This window comes from Rana temporaria, chromosome 1 (genome assembly GCF_905171775.1).
Source record: "Rana temporaria chromosome 1, aRanTem1.1, whole genome shotgun sequence".
NCBI lineage: Eukaryota > Metazoa > Chordata > Amphibia > Anura > Ranidae > Rana > Rana temporaria.
This window is the reverse complement of record NC_053489.1, coordinates 236,885,871-236,898,585: the sequence shown is the minus strand read 5'-3', so window position 1 is coordinate 236,898,585 and position 12,715 is coordinate 236,885,871.

Sequence of the window (12,715 nt, the reverse complement as noted above, 5' to 3'; positions counted from 1 at the left end):
TTGACGTTTTGGAATCTGGATCAGATTGTATGCACCCCTGAGATCCAACTTAGTAAAAATGGAGGGACCATTCAATCTGTCGAACAGTTGAGATATTAAGGGTAAGGCGTATCAATTTTTGATTGTTATTGCGTTTAAGCCACGATAGTCAATGCAGGGTCTTAAAGTACCATCTTTCTTGGTGACAAAAAATAACCCTGCTGCCGCAGGTGATGAGGATTTCCGGATGAATCCTTTTCCCAGATTTTTTGTAACAAATTCGGACATGGCCTGGGTTTCTGGGATGGACAGGGGGTAGGTACGACCCCTGGGCAGAGTTGCTACGGGAACAAGGTCAATAGCACAGTCAAAGGAACTGTGAAGAGGAAGCACCTCAGCTGATTGTTTGCAGAACATATGCCAGAAATCGCTAAATGCAGTGGTTGAGGCCTTGGGATAAGGAAGGATATCCAGTCCTGGTGGAGTACCCCTACCGACATCCTAAAGGGAGGGTCTGGAAGTGGATATGGCCCCCTAGAAGAACAGTGCCATCAATCGCAGAGACCAGTAGCGGAGTGGTGAGGGGCGAAAGGGAAATTTAAATGGAAGATGCCTTTCCCCAGTCCATAAAATTGCCAGCGGCTCCAGAATCCAATTATGACCTGACCGAATGAGAGGAAGAGCCAACATGGAGGAACACAGAAATAAAGATAAGAAGGTGAAAGTGAATCAATTGTTAGCCTCTTAGATAAAGAATGTATCAAAAGTTTAAGGTCGGGGCAACAAGCAGACAGGGATGGTCAGGAAAACAAGTCAAAGTTGGTACACTGGAATCAAACGTAGAGCACAGGGCAAGAATCACCCAGGTAAGCCTTCACACAATTGTTGATCGGCAAGACTGGCTTGCAGTGCATGGGGTTAAATAGTGTTTCCTGTTAGAGGCTGGGGTGGAGCCATGCTGAGAGAAGATTACTTAAAGTGACACTAAAGTTTTTTTTTTACTAACAAACATGTCACATGTCACCTCAAATGTGTAGTTCGTTTTGCACAGAGTGGCCCCGATCCTCCTGTTCTTGGGTCCCATGGCGGCTCTCGCGGCTCCTCCCCGCAATAGATAACCCCCTCTGGGAAGCTCTCTCCCGAGGGTGTTACCTTGCGGGCGTGCTCCCGTGTCATACAGTCGGCATCCATAGCTGCCGAGTGAATGAATCGGCCTTGCCCCCCGACGCCTGCGTCATTGGATTTGATTGACAGCAGCGGGAACCAATGACTGCGCTGCTATCAATCTATCCAATGAAGAGCGGAGAAGCAGTGGAGAGAGCGACTCAGGATCACGCCCACTTAAATTCGGGGCTCAGGTAAGTAAAACGGGGGGGCTGGGGGGCCGGACAGTGCAATGTGATTTTTAACCTGAAAAAACATGAAGGCTTACAACCCCTTTAAACACACAGGTGTAAGAGCACGGTCCCTAAAGCTGATACACAGACCAGAGAGGTAAGCAGACAGTCAGGGCATGAAACATTACTGCAGATTCATGACCATATCTCCATTACTAGACCCTCTGCCTGTAACCCGGACCTGCCTCCTGCCTCCTTGACTTGATCCTCTACTTGTGAACTCTTGTGTCTCAGCCAGTGATTGGGAAATAACTTCATCCTCCAGTGTTTGACCCTCAGCCTGTTCTGGACTTTTGTTAGAGAATCTTCCAGCGGGCCACCCTACCCGCCGGTCACCGCACAGCTGTACAGTTCTACCAAGACCATCTTGCAAGACCTATCCTACCTGCTGGTAGCCAGTGCCCCTTCGTGCCTTCCCCTCCCTGTACCACCTCTAGGGGGCGGAGTGCGCCTAGTCGCAAGGGTGAATGGCTCTCGGCATCTCAGCCTCGGTAAGTACTTACCTGACATTTGTACAGAAAAAGAGGGTAGATACTTGGTATCACGCAAAGGCTGCACATTATAACATTTGTATCCTACAGGTTCACTTTAAAGGCATTATATACATTTCTACCTCTACCTTGTGTTTTTCGCTCGCATAAGATGTACTGTATATAGATCATATAGTGTCATGGGGCCATTTGTTGGCCTGCACACAGAGGGGCAGATCCACAGACAGAGTACGCCGGCGTATCTACTGATACGCCGGCGTACTTTCAAATTACCCGCATCGTATCTTTAGTTTGAATCCTCAAACCAAGATACGACGGCATCTGGGTTTGATCCGACAGGCGTACGGCTTCGTACGCCTTCGGATCGTAGAGGCAATACTTTGGCGTCCGCTGGGTGGAGTTCACGTCGTTTTCCGCGTCGGGTATGCAAATTAGCTATTTCAGACGGTCCACGAACGTACGCGCGGCCGTCGCATTCTCTTACGTCGTCTCTAGTCGGCTTTTTCCGGCGTATAGTTAAAGCTGGTATTTTGCGGCGTATAGTTAGATTTGCCATGTTAAGTATGGCCGTCGTTCCCGCGTTGAAATTTGAATTTTTTCTTTTTTTTGCGTAAGTCGTCCGTGAATCGGAATGTACGTAAGTCACGTCTAAGTTTAAAAAATTACGTCCTTGCGACGTCATTTCGCGCAATGCACGGCGGGAAATTTAGAAATGGAGCATGCATATTTCATTCGGCGCGGGGACGCGCTTCATTTAAATGAAACACGCCCCCTAATCGCCGATTTGAATTCCACCGCCAGAAATACACTACGCCGCCGTAACGGCACGAATTCTTCCAGGATTCGAACCAGCAAAAAGTAAGTTACAGTGGCGTAGTGTATCTCTGATACGCTGCGCCAATCTAATTCTATGAGAATCTGCCCTAGAGTCTATAGTGGAGTAAATCTTCAAATTCTGGTGTCAGAAGTTTCTGTTTGTGTTCAAACATGAGGTATGTGGCATGGCACTTTAAAGGTTAATGCATGATCTCTGTCTGTAGCCTAAATACTGACACTTCCTGTGAAGAAACTATATCCCACAATCCCTGGGTCTCAAATGTTAGTGCTCTACAGGTGAGAACTAAATAGTAATTAGATCTGGCACAGCTACAAGCAGACAGATTAATTCCTGGGTCTCAAATTTTAGTGCTCTACAGGTGAGAACTAAATAGTAATTAGATCTGGCACAGCCACAAGCAGACAGATTAATTAACAGAGATCACCATGCAGTATTTAATCATATTAGCATCATAGATTAAATGGTGAGGCATGGATTGGGCACTGTGGGGAAATTATTCAAACCTGGAGTAAACAGAATGTAGAAAAGGTGTACAAGGTAACAAATCAGCTCCTAAATTCAGCTTTCTCAGCTGTGAAAATTAAAGCGGAGGTTCACCCAAAAATCCACTTTTGACATTAGCTGTAGCATACTGCTAACATCTGCAGTATGCTGTTTTTTTTTTTTTTACTTGTACTTATCGTTATATGAGCCCTTGTTTTCCGGCTCCGAGCGGGGAATCCTGCGGGGAATGGGCGTTTCTAAGCGAAGAGGAGTTGATTGACGGCTGCTAAGGTGCGTCTTGGCCTCTGTTTAATCTTCAACTGCCATGATGCTGCACATGTGATCAGTTATGACACCAGCCATTGGATGGTTTGGCAGTTTGGTTGAGAGCACAACCAATGTGACAGTTAGCATTCCCGGCATGCCAGGAATGTAACTGCTTTTTCAAACTGTTAAATTGATGGGTTTACTTCCGCTTTAAGGATGCTGGAAAGTTCATTTTGAGGGTGAACCTCCGCTTTAAAGATAGACGCTGCTTGGTTGCCATGCACAGCTGCTCCGGATTCTGCCTGCTCCAATTTTGATACCCCCCCATGCAAAGTTGTACAATAAATTGCATTTCCCTTTAGTGAATAGGGACAAGCTAGGTAAATTAATGCATGGATAATACAAACTGAAGGCACAACACATGAGCCCATCATTACAAGGTAAGGCAACAAACAACACAAGGAATATAACTACACTAATACTTAGTTAAAAACGTGGATGTGTACAATGCCTTTTAATTTCAGAAGATGGAAAAAAACACATGTATCAGGAAAATTTTAAACAGAAAATGCATAAACAATTTTTGGATCATCACATTATCCTGCTTTACATCATTCATATAAATGCATCTCTGTTCTCGAGTGGATCACAGGAGTGCAGTTCGTTCTGCACTCCTGTGACCCATTTTCAGCAGACAACGGGCTGAAGTAGCACGCTCTATAGCGCCGGGCAGGCACTCTTCAAGGGGGGATATTATACAATGTACAAATATATCAAAGGTGACTCAAATAACTGTAATAAATTGTTTATTCCAAGGTCCCTGAAAAGGGTCATAATTTGAGGTTAGAAAAAGGAGGTTTAACCTTAAATTGAGAAAAGGGTTTTTTACTGTTGGAACAGTAAAAATATGTAACTCCCTCCTCCAGGAAGTGAACTAGACAGGCAATGGCAAAGAGTTGTGTTCATTGGCTATGTCTTAGGCTGGTTTCACATAGGCTTTGTCAGTAGTCTGCATCTGCCTGAGCAGGCAGGTCCGTGTCTGCTCCGCTATGCAGAGTTGAAAGCGGACACAGCACCGCTCTATGAGGCTCATCCGACTGTCATCGGATGCCAGTGGGTTTCAGGTGCAAAGCTCCTATTCCCGAAGTAACGCTTTTAGCTGTCCATGAATTATGAGATTAATACTTCAGTGGTTGTACCTAAACGTATTATGATGAAGCCCAGAAGCGATTCAGTTCGCATGCGCCGCGCTTTATAAGTTTTTCATTCATTCATGACCAAATAGTAGGTCAACAAAGTGGTGCACCCTTTAGTAAAAAAAAAAAAAAAAAGCAGCAGTAAACTGCAGAAAATAGGATGTTTTAGAAAGACAAATGCATGTACCACCAGACAAACATTTGGCAGAACCACTGGCTGGCAAGGTTACATTAGCAGAGACATTGCTGAGAATAAATAATATACTCAATATACTATTTACTGAAGAAGTGATTGTTCAAGTGAGGCCTGAAATAATATTCCTCAAGATGTTGTCAAACATCATTTCAATTCAAAACATAACAAGTGAATATTTTGCTTCAAATGGAAACCATGCTGTTTATCGACTTTCATTAAATGAACTGAAGACACTTGTTTTAGAGTATTTCATTAAATCTATAAACCCTGCATAGATGTGGCAAGTTCTGTAAAAGCCTGAGTGCTCCAGGTTCCATTTACTGTTACTCTAATGGAAAAAAAACTCTAATAGTAAACTTTAAGTTAAAGATTAAGACTTTACAGAAATATGTAACTGCCCTTCATCGGAAACGATGATCTTCATTTGCCCCTGTTAATTATTTTTAATCCTGAAAGTTCATATTTCCTTTTAAAGATTCTTTGCTACATCTCTCTACAAATGCATTACGATTGTGTCACTTCTTGCCTACTGTCAGTATAGGTACGCACCCTCCCTCACCCCCATATTCCCTCAGGGACACATGCCAGGCACTGCGTGTTTTGACAAGGGACATGCAGCTCTGTGGGCATCGGTCTGTCAGACACCATGTTAACATCACTCTTCTTATAATGTTACGTGAGGCTCTTAGTCCAGACACAGCTAGAGGTCAGTGGGTCTTTCTTCACTCACCAAATTCTACCTGATCAATAAGCCATTAATACTACACGTCTGGAAGGGGGCTTTGGCATCACAACTTTCCAGAGATCCATTGGGAGTAAAAGAAAGGCAATTTAGTAACTTTTTTTTTAAATGATCCAGTGTAAAGCATCTCCAGAGAATCTTGTATGTCTATGTACCAGAAGTGTTACAGGACAGGACTGATGTGCATTGGGAACAGAAGTATGATGAATTGTATTGACAGCTGCAGAATGGAAAGAATAAAATGCTATTATAATAGAGTGGTGTTTGATTACAGTCAATGCATTCTGCACAAAATATACTTGTTTAAAAAGGGTGGTATCACAGTTAATGTGATCACTACAGAAACATCTGAGATATTTTTAAGACATTACCATTTTCAGGATTGAGCGTTCTATAGCATTAAAACAATAAAATAAATGCACTGTTTATTGTGATGAGTAAGTTTTTTTTAATTTAATTTCAGAATGGCACAGGAAACTAGAGGTACAATATGGCTGTCTGCCGAGAGCAGCAACATCACATTTACTCCACTGGTTTTGAAGCTTTCTCATGGAAACTTTACTTAAAGCGGAGTTCCACCCAAAAGTGGAACTTCCGCTTTAAGCACTCCTCTCCCCCTGACATGCCACATTTGGCATGTCATTTTTTTTTTTGGGGGGGGGGAGTGTGTACCATGCTTCCTTTCTTTGACCGCCTAGGCGACTCCTCCTCTCGCCCTAGGCAGCCCCTCCCTGCCAGCGATCTTCTGAGACACAACTCAGGTCCAAGAAGATCGGCTGGCCAATAGAAGAGCGCAGCGTGACTCGCGCATGCGCAGTGCGTGCCCGGCCGTGAGGCCGCAAGCTGTCATGGCCGAGTGCCCACAGTTACTATGTTATAAATATATTGAAGTAGAGTTCACAGTATCTCCCCGCAGGGATGTAGTCCCAAGGGAGGGGGCGAGCACGCTGAATAACCCCCAGCCAGAACGGCTCGGATGATGGGGGCAAGCTTACTGAGGAACAGGAAATGAGAAATTCAGACAAAGAAAAAAAACATTTAGAAAGCAAATCGAAGGAAAAGGTAAGTGAACCAACATGCACTAGCTTAAATTAACCTTTTCAACCCCTTTAAGCACACAGAACACAGTTTTAGCACAGATTATACACAATAAACAAACGACACAGAATATTTTGAGTGTTTACCCTAATGCAAACTAGTCTGCAATGCTGTAGGAGGTTCTACTGAAAGAATATTTGAACGTTTGCTGTTGATTTTTATACTAGAACATTTTGGTTATGCACATACATAATTAAGAGCAGATCCAGTTGCGAACCTAAAATCGTAAAAGAAAAATAGAGCATAAACTATAACAGACAAACTATAAAATTTCACATATGTCTGTAGTCAAATGTGGCTATAAAAAGTAACAAGTACTTTGTTGTACTATGCAGGCGCGTGATTACCTTTTGCCCACTTTTTATTGTGTACACTTTTTACAGTACTACTACTACATATCTCTGTACAGCCCCTATTGTGGTACAAACATGTATGAGACAGGAGCTTATACATCCAAATGACCCAACACCCAAAGCAAAGCAACCTGCTATACAGTATCGAGTGCAGTGTAGTGAGAAATGCAAAGACCTGTACATTGGGGAAACATAACAAACTTTTTAATAAACAGATGTTCTAAGATAGGAGAGTGAACTCTACAGGTCAAAATTTTGCAGTTTTCCTACAACTTAAAAAAAAGGGACATTCTTTTATAAAAGTGAGGGGCACATTTTTGACACAGGGTTAAAAAAAAGGCTATCAACTTCATAACGTCAGGTAGCACAGTGGTGTAGTGGTTAGCATGTTTGCCTAGCAGCAAAAGGGTCGCTGGTTCAAATTCATGGCACTACCTGCCTGGAGTTTGCATGTTCTCCCTGTGCCTGCGTGGGTTTTCTGAGAGTCCTTCTGTTTACTCCCACACTCCAAAAACACATGCACAAATGCTGGTAGGTTAATTGGATCCTGTCTAAATTGCTCCTAGTATGTGTATGAATGTGAGTTGGGAACCTTAGATTGTAAGCTCCTTGAGGGCAGTGACTCATGTGAATGTACAATGTAAATGTAAAGCACTGCGTAAATTGACAGCATTATATAAATACCATAAATTAAAAAAAATTAAAAAAATAATGGAACAACCATCCCTGCATGGAGCTGGGGGTCTTTAACCCACATATAATGCGTTTTTTAACATTGGTACCCCAGAAATTTTGCAACAAATCACACATTTAGTCATGGTAATCAAAGGATTAAGACCTGTTGCAGACCTCCTACCACCAAGGAATTGGATTATATACAGTAATTGGAACAAGGTGTTTCCACAAACTTTCACACCTCCCAAACTGTTCTTGGACAGTCATCATCTGTCTTGATACATTCCATGGTGATTGGATTAATAGGCTGAGTAACAAGTGTGACTATAAATACTGGTGTATGATACTATTTCCTGACACTTATTGAAACTGAAGAAGTTGTTTGAACAAGCTATGAAACATCTTCAACTGTACAGAACAAACCCAGTTAAATGGGCATGGGTCTACTACTACTAGCTGAGCAAGATAAAGTAACCCTTAACTCAACCAATACTTTTCACAAGCTCATTACTGTTTTCTGTGCCTTACTCTATAAGACCATTGAGCTGATTTCCAAAAATTGGAGAGTACAAAATATGGTGCAGCTGTGCATGGTAGCCAATCTGTTTTGACAATGAAACAGGAAGCTGATTGGTTTCTAAGCATAGCTGTAACAGATTTTGCACGCTCCAGTTTCAGTAAATCAACCCCCATATGTTTCTATGATCTTTAGATAGTTTGTGAAAAGCTAAGAATTCCTAATTACATTTGGTCACTTCTTAACTGTAAGGAAGTATAATTGTATGAAAATATAGTACCATATAGCAATCAATCAGAATTTTTTTTTACAGAAAATCCAGTTCTGACTAGTAATAGTTAGGTACCTCTATATAATTTATTCCGCATTTTGAATAGCCTGGCAGCCTCTTAACTTAAGGCACACTTAACTTTTCTAATCTCAGCTATTGTCGAGAAAGCGTTGTCCTACTCTTCCCGTAACTCCCTATTGGTTATTAATCACTTAAGGACCGCCGCACGACGATATATGTCGACAAAATGGCACAGCTGGGCACAAGGGCGTACATGTGTGTCCCCTTTAAGAACCCAGCCATGGGTCGTGAGCCCGCCGCTGGCAGCGCACTCGCGACCCGGTCCGAAGCTACGTGTCCTAGCCAGGGCGGGACCCGCGGACCCGATCGCTGCAGGTGTCCCGCGATCGGGTCACAGGAGCTGAAGAATGGGGAGAGGTGTGTTAAACAAACCTTCCCCGTTCTTCTCTGTGGCTTGTCACTGAACGTCTGTTCCCTGTCATAGTTTATAGCGCAAAAATTAAAGACCGCAGAGGTGATCAAATACCACCAAAAGAAATCTGTATTTGTGGGGAAAAAAGGACGCCAATTTTGTTTGGGAGCCACGTCGCACGACCGCACAATTGCCAGTTAAAGCGAAGCAGTGCCGAATCGCAAAAAGGGGTCAGATCCTTTACCTGCATAATAGTCCGGGTTTTAAGCGGTTAAAGTAATGAGATGAAAGTTGTAGGGAGTCGCATGGGGCAACCCATGACTTTTTCTGTAAAAGTTGAGATAATATCAGGGCACCTCGGGTTTGATGGCAACCAGGGCACTAATGATGCTGGATAAAGAATGTGCAGGTAACTGAGGGTGCATTGTTTTAACCCTTTAAATGCTTTGGACTTGTGCTATTTACCACAGGAAATAAAAAGGTTTAAATAACCTCACAGCCATAAGTCTATATTGAAATTCATAAGCCAACTTTTTACTACTTACTAGAGGTGATTGAGGAGGATACCCCCTTCTGGTTCTGGCACCCACCAGGTTTCTCTGTGAGCTCAGGAAGTTGTTGGCTGCCTCAGGACAAAAAGTGGATGAGATTGGTGAACTACTGTGAGGGCCTGGACTTGAAATTGGGACCGCTACTGTGTCTGGAAATGACTCTTCTCGTCAGGGGCATACCTAGAGCATTTGGCACCCAGGGTGGATCCTACAACTGGCACCCCCCCCCCCCCAAATTTTAAACATTGCCTTTTGAAGTCCACCATGCATGATTTACTGGAGCACATACTGTATTGAGATTTGGATAAACAAGCATTGAATTTTTAGAGACATTTTTTTCTGGTTATATAATTTACTTAGGTATAAAGGACACATTGGATGGACTTTGAATACAATTTGCGGTTTGTCATTGGATATTTACCACGTTAAAGGAGAAGTCTGGCCTGAGCTGTTTAGGCTGGGCTTCTCCTATGGGTCGCAGAAGTGCAATTTGTTTTGCACTTCTGTGACCCATTTTCAGCGGAGATCGGTCTGAAATCCGCTCTCCACTGACGTCACTGCCTTCAGTCGGGATCCGCCAGCTGCACTGATTGATTGCAGTCTCAGCATGCCTCTCCCTGCCCCTGAGAGAGCCTCTCCCTGCCCCTCCGCGGCTCAGCGATCCAATGAGCGTAGAGAAGCAGAGCAGAAAGACGCTGACTGACAGCAGCTTTCCTCTCAGGGATCTGTGAGAACCGAGCCATCGGCGATGTTCGGTGGCTCAGTTCTCAGTGCAGAGACAGCGGGGGGACAGATGGAGCATCAGCCTGATGCTCCATCCACCGAGGTAAGTATGAATAAAACCCATACTTCTCCCCCTCCCCTTATCAGCTACTTCAGGTGGGTAATATATAGCACACACCTGGATTCTGCACCCTGTACATAGCACACACCTGGATTCTGCACCCTGTACATAGCACACGCCTGGATTCTGCACCCTGTACATAGCACACGCCTGGATTCTGCACCCTGTACATAGCGTGCGCCTGAATTCTGCATCCTGTACATAACACGTGTCTACATTCTGCACCCTGTAAATCGCACGTGTCTGCATTCTGCACCCTGTAAATCGCACATGTCTTCATTCTGCACCCTGTACATAGCACATGTCTACATTCTACACCCTGTATATCGCACATGTCTACATTCTGCACCCTGTATATCGCACATGTATACATTCTGCACCCTGTATATCGCACATGTATACATTCTGCACCCTGTAAATCGCACATGTCTACATTCTGCACCCTGTATATCGCACATGTCTACATTCTGCACCCTGTATATCGCACATGTATACATTCTGCACCCTATAAATCGCACATGTCTACATTCTGCACCCTGTAAATCGCACATGTCTGCATTCTGGGCACAGCAATCACCCCCCCCCCCCCAATCAGGTCAGCTACTTACAGTGCTAGTACACATGGCAGGGGGTGGTGGAGACAGCAATCACCCCCCCCCCCCAAATTCAGGTCAGCACATGGTGGCAGAGCAGACAGACACACACTTCTCCAGGCTCTTCTTCTTACAACACCCCCCCCCCACTCTCCCCTGGCTCTCAGACTCAGTCTCAGCTAGGGAGGAACTTGGGAGGTCCGGATTAGATTCCTGATTCTGACTGTGTCTGTGTGAGGTAACAGCAGCTGAGCCGCCCCAGCAAAGAGGGCTGACAGACACAGGCTTAGGCCGCAGTGGTGGGTGGAGGCGGAGCTAGCAGGAGGGAATTCAGTCACTGAACGTGTGGACGGTCTGGACCAGTCCATTGCGGCCGCGGGGCTGGGGGTGTTCTAAAAAACACCTAAAGGGAGCAGCCAGAGGCAGCAGGGATGCCCTTGGGATAATCGGACGGTGTCACCCGACTCGGGTGCGGAGAGCACCCATATAGTAAAGTCACTCGGCCACTGGAACCTGGGGCGGAGCGCACTCCCGCCCCCCTATTGGTACGCCTCTGCTTCTCGCTGAGCTACCTGAAATTCTGGAAAGCAACCCGTCTGAACCACTGGACAACCCCGCCTTGTGTCTTAAAGTGGTTGTAAAGGATCAATAAAAAATAAAAAACATGTCATACTTACCTCCACTGTGCAGCTCATTTTGCGCAGAGTGGCCCTGATCCACCTGTTCTGGGGTCCTCGGCGGCTCTCGCGGCTCCCCCCTGCATTAGATAACCCCCTAGGAGAAGCACTCTCCCGAGGGAGTTACCCTGCGGGCGCGCTCCTAAATCATTCATTAGGCATCCATAGCCGCCGAATGTATGACTCGGCCCCACCCCTGGCGCCCGCATCATTGGAATTGATTGACAGCAGCGGGAGCCAATGGCTGCGCTGCTATCAATCTATCCAATCAGGACACAAGACAACAGCCATAGGTGTGTGCTCGTCCTCGAGGAGAAGAAAACCGGGCTCAGGTAAGTAAAACTGGGGGGCCGGTGACTGCAAGAAGTTTTTTCACCTTAATACATAGGATACATTAAGGTAAAAAAACATGAGGGTTTACAACCCCTTTAACTCCTGCCAAACCTTTAACTCTTTGCTCCTCCCATTAACATTCTGATTTCAGCCATGTCACTGCACTTCCAGTTTGCCAGGTTATTGTGCTCTCTCCAGCAGTATCTCGCTCTCGTCTTCCCTGCTGCTATCCATATTGTGTTTAATCCTTACCTGCTTATCTGCTTCTGGACCCTGGCTTGCTCACCTCCAAGTTGGGCGATCCTGAGGATGGTGACCTGGTGCTAACATGCAGAAAAATCCATATCCACCAGGCCCGGACTGGCCATAGGGCACTTGCCCTTGAGTCTCACCGCGGCTGGCTGGCCGGCCGGCCGGCCGGCTGCCATTTCGGTTCGGCCGTTGGTACGGGGGGGGCGGCGACTACAGGTCACGTTACCTGTGACCACGAAGAGGGAGGAGATCTACATGAGATGCAGCTGCCGGACAGGAGGGAAAGTGAGTGCGGCTCCCCATGCGTGCACCTGGATAGGAGAAGCAGCTGCATACACAGTAGAATAATCCATCTCTTTATTTTTCTCCTACAGCCTCTCAACGCCTGATCCTCATTCCCTCTCTCCTGTGGGCATTCAGAAGCTGTAAGAGAAAAATAAAGAGATGGATTCTTCTACTGTGTATGCAGCTGCTTCTCTCTATCCAGCTTCTTTCTACTGCCCCCTAGTGCTCTCAGGCTCCCCCCACT